Here is a 9,490-nt window from a genome sequence, read left to right as displayed (position 1 = left end):
CTGCCCTGTAACACTGGCTCACTGCACCCACATGTGTCGCTGTGCCAGAGAGGCAGCTGGGCACCCCTGTACCTCCTCCGGGCTTCATGTGCAGGAGGCCAACCCCCGTGCAGGCTGCCAGCTCTTCTTCTGGCACCAATCATAGAATCATAGAATGGTTAGGGTTGGAAAGGACCTTAAGATCATCCAGTTCCGATCCCTTTGCAGCTCGGGCAAATTGGCAGATAGCTTTCCCTGGGGGCCGAGGCACCACAGACGCAGGCTCCGTGTGCCTGAGCCAGCCCACCATGCCGAGGGACCGCTCCTGGCAGGGCTCCTGCCTCCAGCCGGATGCTGCCGGGAGGGTCCGCAGGCTCTTGAGGGGAGGGGAGCCCCACCCTGCGTGCGAGACCCCAGCGGGAGCTCGGAGCAGCTGCAGCGGGGCCGAGCAGAGCGATGCAAGATGTGTGCAGACGGACGGCTACCGGCAGGAGCGTGTGGGAGAGGAGCTGCCGGCCGCGGGGCTCTGCGGGCGCGGGAGGGACCACACAGGCGCTGCGCGATCCGGACCTTCGCGGCCGCGGGCTGCGTGCAAAGAGCAGCACAGATTTTCCGTCCACCCCCGGGCTGGGTCCCCCCTCCAGGGCTGCTCCACCACACCCCACAAACGGCAGGGTGGCTGGATATGGGGGTCTGGGGGAGCTGTGCTTGTGCTGCTGGGTGCTGGTGCAGGTCAGGCACCCGTGCTGGACTGAGGGGAGTCACTATGGCGGAGATAGCTTTGCATGGGACCCTGGGGAGGACGGAATGATGATTTTCGGTGAACAGAGCCCCCGAGGGCTAGCTGGGGAGAAGGGCAGCACAGTGACAGGCACAGGGACACCCCAATGCATCATGCAGCTGCAGCCTTGCACTGTGCAAGCTGGGGAGCAGCAGCTTGCCTGCAGCTCTGCCAAACCTTTAGGGCAGGACCCTGTGCACAGCCACATTGGAGCACATTTGCGCAGAAAGAGTAAAACTTCAGACACTGGGTGTTGTTTCAACCCCGGAGCCTCCTCAATAGCGGGCTGCCCTCCGGAGACCTCCCCTCCGGCCGCAGAATGGAAGTAGCAGGCTCAGCACTTTGGCAGGAGCAGCGAGCTTTCTGCCTCCCAGCCCTGCTGAATAGCAGCAGAATTCATTATAGCTCCGTTTCACTTCTCCCTCCAATTATCTCCCTGGACAAAGGGCTGGGGCTGCGGCGGAAGGTCCCTTTCAGGAGGTGCTGGTGGCAGGACATGCTGCTGGGGCTCAGCCAAGAGCCCCTTTGCTGGAGAGCAGTGACCTGAGTCCGGCTAATGCCCCTTTTTGGCCTGGGCAGTGAGGATGCACAGGACAGCAAGGCCGGCCTGGCACTGAGGACCAGGGGATGCAGGGTGGGAAGTACCTGTTAACAAGAGCTAGCCCCAATCCACAAAACAGCTGCGATATCGGGGTATATGGGTCAAAAGTAAGATATCAATGATTAATTAAGTACTGGAGTGTCATTTTATCTTTACAAATACAACGATGTTTCGGCCCATCTGGCACTTTTCTGCACACTGACTTTGGAGCCAGCAGACCACAGGTTCTGCTTGCATTGTGGCTCTGACTGAAGGGCCTGGGCTTCTGCAGGTGACATGCTGTGTCCAGGGACCCAGATGTCTTCCTTGCTGAGCTGTGGCCACCCAGATCACCACTGTTCAGCCAGCCATGTGTAGTCCAGCCCCCTTATCATCCTCGTGGCCTCCTCTGGACTTGCTTCAACAGCTCCATGTCCTTCTTATGTTGAGGACACCAGAACTGTAACAATATTCCAAGTGGGGTCTCACAAGAGCAGAGTAGAGGGGCAGGATCACCTCCCTCGACCTGCTGGTCACACTTCTTTTGATGCAGCCCAGCACACGCGTGGTTTCTGGGATGGAGCGCACACTGATACTGGGTCATGTTCAGTTTCTCGTCGACCAACAAACCCAATACTTCTCCACAGGGCTGCTCTGAATCGCTTCTCCGCCCAACCTGTAGCTGTGCCTGGGATTGCCCTGACCCAGGTGTAGGACCTTGCACTTGGCTTGGTTGAACTTCATGAGGTTGGCATTGGCCCACCTCACAGGCGTGTCAGGGTCCCTGTGGATGGCATCCCTTCCCTCCAGCATATCAACCGAACCACACAGCTTGGTGTCATCGGCAAACTTGCTGAAGGCGCCTCAATCCCACTGTCCATGTTGCTGACAAAGATGTTGAACAAGGTCAGTCCCAACACTGACCCCTGAGGGACACCACTTGTTACTGGTCTCCACTTGGACATTGAGCCATTTACCACAACTCTCTGCGTGCGGTCATCCAGCCAATTCTTTATCCACCAGGTGGTCCATCCATCACATTTATGTCTCTCCAGTTTAGAGACAAGGATGTTGTGTGGGAGAGATTAGCATCCTGCAGTCAGGGAGAGCCTGAAGGTTTGTGCAACCACCCCGTCCCTTCCACCACTGGCTTTGCAAGAAGTAGGGGCTGTTTTGGAGGAACTTCACCCCAGCAGGTCCAACTCTGGCACGCTCGAGGCCATGCACATCGCCTAAGTAGGCTGTGCCCCAAGTTGGAGAGCCTGCTGGGAAAGCCTGGGAGAGCAGGACAAGGGCTGAGGACATTTCTGATGGAAGCAGACAGGACACTCAGCCTACTTAGTTTATCAGGAAGAAGATCAAGAGGCGGCTTGATTACAGTCACAAGGACCTTGGTGTAAGTACCTTGGCAGAAATAACAAGCCAGGTACTTAAGAGCTCTTTAATCTAGTGGGGAAAAGCAAAACAAGGGCCAATTGCTCCACATTTCTAGCAGTCCCGGGTGATTAACTCCAGAAGGAGAGGCAGGAACTCAGCCTTCCCTGGGGCTGCTGCAGGGCTGGCTGGGGGCTCCCACCCCAGTATTGCCTGGAGCAGTGTATTTTACCTTAACATAAGGGACAAGAAACAGAGAGGATGCAGGGCTGGGCAGCATGGGGTGGCCCATTAAATGCTTTGTCTGCAGAGGGCACACCTCTTCTTCTCAGCAGGCAAGATGGACACTGCTGGTCCATGGGACAAGGCAGGGTACAGGCAGCATGGCCTGGGAGCAGTGGGTAGCATGGCATGGAGCAGGTGGCTGTGGCCACGGAATCTGCAAATGGCATTTATGTTGAGATTGCAGCCAAAAGCTCTTTGTGTCAGAGGGATCTCCAGCTGCTGAGGTTTGAGCTCCGGAACAGAGGGACAACTGATCCCCTCTGTGCAAGCTCACAGACCCGACCAAAAGCTCCCAAGGCCACAGAGAAGCTGGATCCCCAGCAGCCAACGGTACCCAGGGCTGATCCTGGTAACATGCCCCTTGGATCTTCTGCTGGACACAGCTAACAGGTACCAAGCAGCTGTGCCTCCACCGTGCCAAAAGCACGGTGAGCACTTCTCATGGTTTCTATTTAAATCCTATTTCCCCCTTCATTTTTACAGTTTTCTGGCTAAAAATCAACAATGGGGCTAGAGCCCTGTTGCAGAGCAACAACAAGAGCCCTGGCCTGGGGGTGTTGGCTCAGGCCCCCCCATGCAGTCTTGACACCCAGCGTGCTGCCAGTGGGGCTAACAAAAGGCCAGCAGCAGGGCCAGCCTGTGCTGGGATCGCCACGGTGCCGCTGCTGAATAGCTCTTCCCGCACAGAGGAAGGCATGAAGAGGCGTAATCAAATAAGGGTATCAGCATGGTGCTCCTTGAACGGCACTCCCAGCGTGAGCCGGCGGCGGGGCCGGGTGGAGGTGACAGGTATCTTTATCCCGCCACGCAGGAGAGCTCCAACGTCCTGCTGGCAGGAATTTGTCTGCAAATTTTTCCCCATTGAAAGGAGCGAGGGGGCCAGTGAGACGCAGGCTGAGATGATCGCTTGATTAAGGCTGGGGCAGGCGAGGTGGAGACATGGGGCAGCTCCCAGGGAGCCGTGCTCCCAGTCCTTAACCTCTCCTCGGGAGACCGCAAATTATATCTGTTATTATATCAGCCCCCTGGTATCCTACAAATAAGTCGTCTGGCTAAGTGTGTGTCAGACATTCACAGGAGGAGTTGTTACCTTTTCATCACTTAATCATTTTCATCATCATCATTTAATTTATCTTGCAGTAAACTTTAACCCGCTGAGTCCCGGGGAAGGCAGGTAAAGAGGCTTACCAGCCCAGCTGGACTGTAAACATGAGCAGGAGGCACCAGCTGTAAAAGGGGTTTGAAGAGCAGAGGGAAACAGTTTTCCCTGTTCCCCCATGGAAATGGGAAATCCTCTGCCATGGGGACAGGAGTATTCCCAGCCCCGCTTCCCATCCCGCTCCCCTGCCAGCCTGGGACAAGGGGGTGCGCTCCCTCTGCCAGGGACTGGAAGCGGCTGGAGGGAGCATGCTCCCCTGGTGTACTGGGGCTGGGGAGGAGGGCACGTCACGCACTTCCCCTGGGTGCCAGAAGTGATTTACACAGTGCACCCGAGAGCAGAGTCAATTAAGGTCACATTTCTGTGTTGCTAAACAACAGGCGGCTCTGGGTTCAGGCCCACTGAAAAGAAAACAAAAGCCACCCCTTGAAACGGGGGCTTTGAGAGGGTTCAAAGGAGCACGAAACAAAAGGCGGGCTTTGTGGGCTGCCCTCGCCCGCGCCTTCCCGGGCCCTTCCGCCACCAGAGACACCGTTAATGTGGCAAGGGGGAGTTTTTAATTGTCCGGCACAAACAATGCTGGCATATTTAGGCCGGCCTCATTACAGAGCCATCCGAAATGCTTGAGAAGCATTCCCACTGCTTAGCATAAATAGCAGAAACGTTCTTTCACGAGCAGAGCAGGTTCCATCTGCTCCCAGCCCATCCTCACCTTGACTTGCAATGGTGAGCCTGCGGGGTCAGCCCCTCCATCCTGCTGCTCCCAAACCCCAGTGCGGGAATCTGCCTCCCAGCCCTCGGCTTGCCTCACCATAGAGTGCTCCCTTCATCCCATGGGAGCAAAGGGCAGGACCCCTGGGGTTTTGTGGCGAGGGGTGCTCAATGGAATTGGCCAGTGTGGCAGCCCTGGCTGGGGTTTGCTCTGTCTGCCTGTCTGCAGCAGCTCGGCTATGGTTGCGGGGGGTCTTGAGGGGCATCACTCACGGCTCCTGACAGGACAAGGCAGTTCACATGTGGCCCTGCTGGGTGCTGGCTGATGTTCCTCATGGGAATGAGACAGAGGAGGTCTTGGGGACCTTCCCCAGGTGGGCTGAGTCTGAATCAGGAATAACACTGACATTTCCTAGTGAGACCCAAACCCAACCGGGAACTGGGGTCTGGCCTCTTCATGGCTATGGCTGTTTCAGGTTTACACCCCACTGCACTTATCAGAGCTCCCTACCAGCTTCCCAGCTGGTGCATGGGTGCCCTAGACCCCAGCAGAGAGTCCCACCAGCCCGTCACAGTGAGCCCTGCTGGCAGGCTGTCCCCCAGGCCAGGCAGAGGAACACAGGGAGGGGGCTGCCCTGGCAGGGACACAGCCCCTGGCGCTGGGGAATGGCATGGCTGCGGACACCACTAGGTCAGCCATGTGCCTGCCATTTCCCAGGCAAGCAGTGCTGACAGGTTGCAGCCTGGCAGCCAAGGCGAGGGCAGAGCTGTGCTGAGTGGGGCAGCACCACAGGGCTGGACAGCCAGCGCTGTGGCACAGACACAGACCAGCCCCAATCCCCTCGGAAGTGGGTCCCTGTGGGGTCTGAGCTCCCCTCCTGCACCAGGGTGCTTGGGAGTAGTAAAGGCACCGCGACCATCCAACCTGTGTGTCCCAGGTGTTCAGGGAGCACAGGGATCACTTTGCAGCCTGATCAGTTTCTGCGCACCCTGCCCTGCCTGGCTGACCAGCACAGGGCAGCTGGGGCAGTGAGCCTGTTTTCACCCCGTGGGTCCTGGCAAAGAGCCTGGTCAGCACACAGGGATCAAAGCAAGCGGTGTTTCCCAACCGATACCTGATCCCGGAGCTGGAAGGGATCCGTGAGGCTGCTGAGTGCCTCCTGCACCGCTCCCACCACCATGCAGCGCCGAGTGTGCCGAGGGCCCCGCGCTGCCTGGCTGTGTTTTATGGCACTGCAGTTCCTGCCAGCTCTCTCTTCCCCCGCTTCACCTCCCCTTTCTTGGAGGCAACCAGCTCCCCATACCCCACAGTTTATTAAAAATCCCGGGTACCTTGGATGAGACAACACAATAGTGTACTTGTTACAGCTGCCTTGTATTAATAGACTGCCCCTTTTGATTTTAGAGTGAAACTTTTGGCAGAAAACCAGCATCCAAAAGGGAAAATGGCTGTAAAACTCAGCAAAAAGGGGGGGGGGGGGGGGGAGGGGGAAGTCCCCAGCTTTGATCAGAAAGGCTTGAAGATGAATTGCAGTGATACCCAGGCAGATTTGCTAGAGGTGATGTTCAGCTGTAAAGAGGGGAGCCAGGGCAGGAGTGGAGGGACTGGCTGGGGCAGCAATGGGGCTGGGTGGAAGGGAGCCACAGCAGCCAGAGGTTCAAAGGCCCCTGCAGTGAGGAGCAGAATTGGAGGATTATTCACTTTCTATATTTTCACTCCTGCAGCACACATGGGAATCTAATTGGCCAGGATGAGAAATACAGCCAGACAGCTTACAAGTGGGCTCGAGAAGACAGAAAAATATTTGCAGCTGCAAGCCATTAAAGGCAAACCCAGCCTTGCTCTTACTCTTTAATTACCCTGCTGTACATTCTCCTTCGTGTACCAGACCTCATGTCAGTTCAAAACCCTTCCTGATCTTAAAAGGCCAAGTGCAATGCCTGGCTGCACCAGGACGGCAGTGCTCCAGCACGGTGAGGGCTGCTGCACACCTTGCAGGGCGTCCAGGCATCAGCTCTTCCCCATCATCCCACCACATACCCAAACACCACTCCTGCATGGCTGACAGCAGCCCTGAGCCCCCCAAGAGGGGTTAGTTTGGTTTTTCATGGGATCAGGGTTTTCCCGTGCAGCCCATGGTCTGCAGGGTCCAGCCAAGCTCATCCCATCAGATGACTCCATCTCCCCATCTCCACCACAGCAGCCACACATCGCAGGTCACTCTTATCAGTGCTACAGACACTGCAGTCTGCCTGGGGAACCACGCTGCCCTAAGCTGCAGTGCAGCTACCCCGGGGTGCCGCTGGGGGGGGCTCTGGATTCGGCGAGGCGTGGCAGGGCAGCAATCACAGCCCAACCCGCCCGGCCACCACCATGCTGCTCCCGGCTCCTTGACTGCTCATTTCCTTTTCCGCTCCTGCCGTGACACCAAAAATGTTATTGCAGGTGCCGGCCACAGCCCCGCTTGCTCCCCCGCACGGTTCACCCGCTTCTCCTGAAACCTGAGGAGAACTGAACTCGGTTTATGCCATTTTATTTCAATGCTTGGAGGGTTAACCTTGTGCCAGGCATTTTTAATCCAGCCATAAACACGGGAAAGGAGGGGGCTGCAACTTTCCTTAATAGGGCAATTTTTTATTATTCTAAAGCTTTGATGCAATCTCCTTTCGAGTGCGTGTGCTAGCGGGGAGTGTGGTGTTTGAGTCTGGACTAATTTTAAATTGAGCTTAAAGTTGCTTGGCAGCACCAAAGGGACATTGCAGGATGTAGGCAAGGACGCCAAAAGATGGGGAAAGACCCTCAAGTGGAAGATCTCAGATGGGTATAAGGCGTTTGCACTAGTTTGAGATGTTAAACCCAGGTGCGTGCATGGGACAAGGGGAAGACCTGCCTGGAAGTGCTGGTGCTGCCTGCACCAGTATATAGGCAGGCAGGTCTTGAGGTCTTGTGGTCCTGAGCCCCTGCAGTGCTGGTCCTGGGGTGCTGAGAGAGCTGCCCTGCTTCTGAGGGAGATGCTTCTGGGGGAGAAGCAAAGTCCAGCAAGGAACTGCAGGGGAAAGCAGGCTCAGGAGTCTGGCGCTGCCTGGGGACATCTCTGCTGGTGCCAGCCTGCAAGGGGAGTGAGGGTGTGACGCTGGCCGGGGGCCAATGGGCACAGCACAGCAAAGCCTCGCAGGCAGGATGGCACAGACAGGGTGGCACAGGGGCAGCAATGTAGCACTGCCAGCAGCCCCGCCAGGCCTCTGCATACAGAGTGCAGTGAGCAGGACCTGGCCTTTCTCCCTCCTGCCCCAAACCCTGTCAACCTGGCAGGAGCTGGCAGGGAGGACAGAGAGGGTGCCATGTCCTGGGAGCCCACCTGTGTCCAAGGGCAGGGAGGAGGAGGCCGTGGCCCTGGCCAACAGCTGGAGAGAGTGAAATGAAGGCTAAATAAGGATGCTGGCTGCTCCTGGCTGCTATCCCAGGGCTGCCCCCACAAATCACCCAGTGGCAGATGAAAATCAAACCCCGATGGGAAGATGATGCCCGGGGCTGGGCTAAGTGCCAAGGGAGTGATGTTAGCTCCTCCACAGGTCATGTGCCAGCGAGGATCATTCCAGGCATCATGTCACCAGCAGGAATTTACCATGAGACAGCCTCATCTCTTAGGGGATACTCTCTGGGGTGGAGGTTCCCTGTGCTCCCCAGGAGAGGACTGGTGGGGGGACACATCCCAGAGTTGGGAAGCCACGTGGCTGCTGTGTGCCCTGGCCCGTGTCGGGGCTGCTCCCAGCTCTGCCCCGCTCTGCTGCTCCCGGCCCCTGCTGAGCCCCGGGGGGCAGCGCGGGGGGAACGGGGGCTCCAGATTGGAACCACATGGAAACACATTTGCAACGAATTAGGCTGGGAGCCAGCAGCTCTTGCTTGGCCGGGTGTGCAGCCAATCTTTGGGGATTGTCAGCTCCTCCCAGGTTTCCACAGCGGATGTTCCCCGGCCAGAGCACAGCTGGGCTCTCTGCAAAGCTGCAGCCAAGGCAGCGCAGAAGGAGCTGAGCACACGAGCGGGCAGGGACCCCCACCCGCACACACAGCCCTGCTGGGTTGAGCGGACCCCATGTGCTCTCCGCCTCTGCCAGGGATGCTTTTTTGGGGTGAGGTATCCCCAGTGCTCCGGGGGAGAGAAGGTAGTGTATGGGAGAGGTTATTCCACTGCCTCCCAGCCTGGCGGCCCTGGGGCAAGGCGGGCAGCTGTAGCAGGCATCATGTGTCCCTGCCTGCCCCGGCTCACCAACCAATCGAGCTGCACTCAAAGTTCGGCAGCTGAGGAGCCATGGCTCAGGCGCTGGTGTGAAATCACATCTCTCCGTGGTACCTGAGAAAAGGGCTGACACAGAAGGAGAGGAAGAAAAGCTCTTCCTGGTGGCACTCATGGGAGGTGAGAGGGTTAACTCAGTGGTACAGAAAGGCTTTGAGTGTGCATGTCAAAGAATGACACTAACAACTCATGTGACAACCTGCCAGGAAAACTTTTCAGATCATAATTCGCATAGCGTTTGTATCATGTTCCCTTCCTGTTTAAAAAGGCAATATGGAAACCGTGCAAGGGGTTATTTGCTGGTCAGACTGGTTTGCTGGTTACGC

The sequence above is a fragment of the Strigops habroptila genome, chromosome 8 (assembly GCF_004027225.2).
Source record: "Strigops habroptila isolate Jane chromosome 8, bStrHab1.2.pri, whole genome shotgun sequence".
Lineage (NCBI taxonomy): Eukaryota > Metazoa > Chordata > Aves > Psittaciformes > Psittacidae > Strigops > Strigops habroptila.
This window is presented reverse-complemented; position numbering follows the sequence as displayed.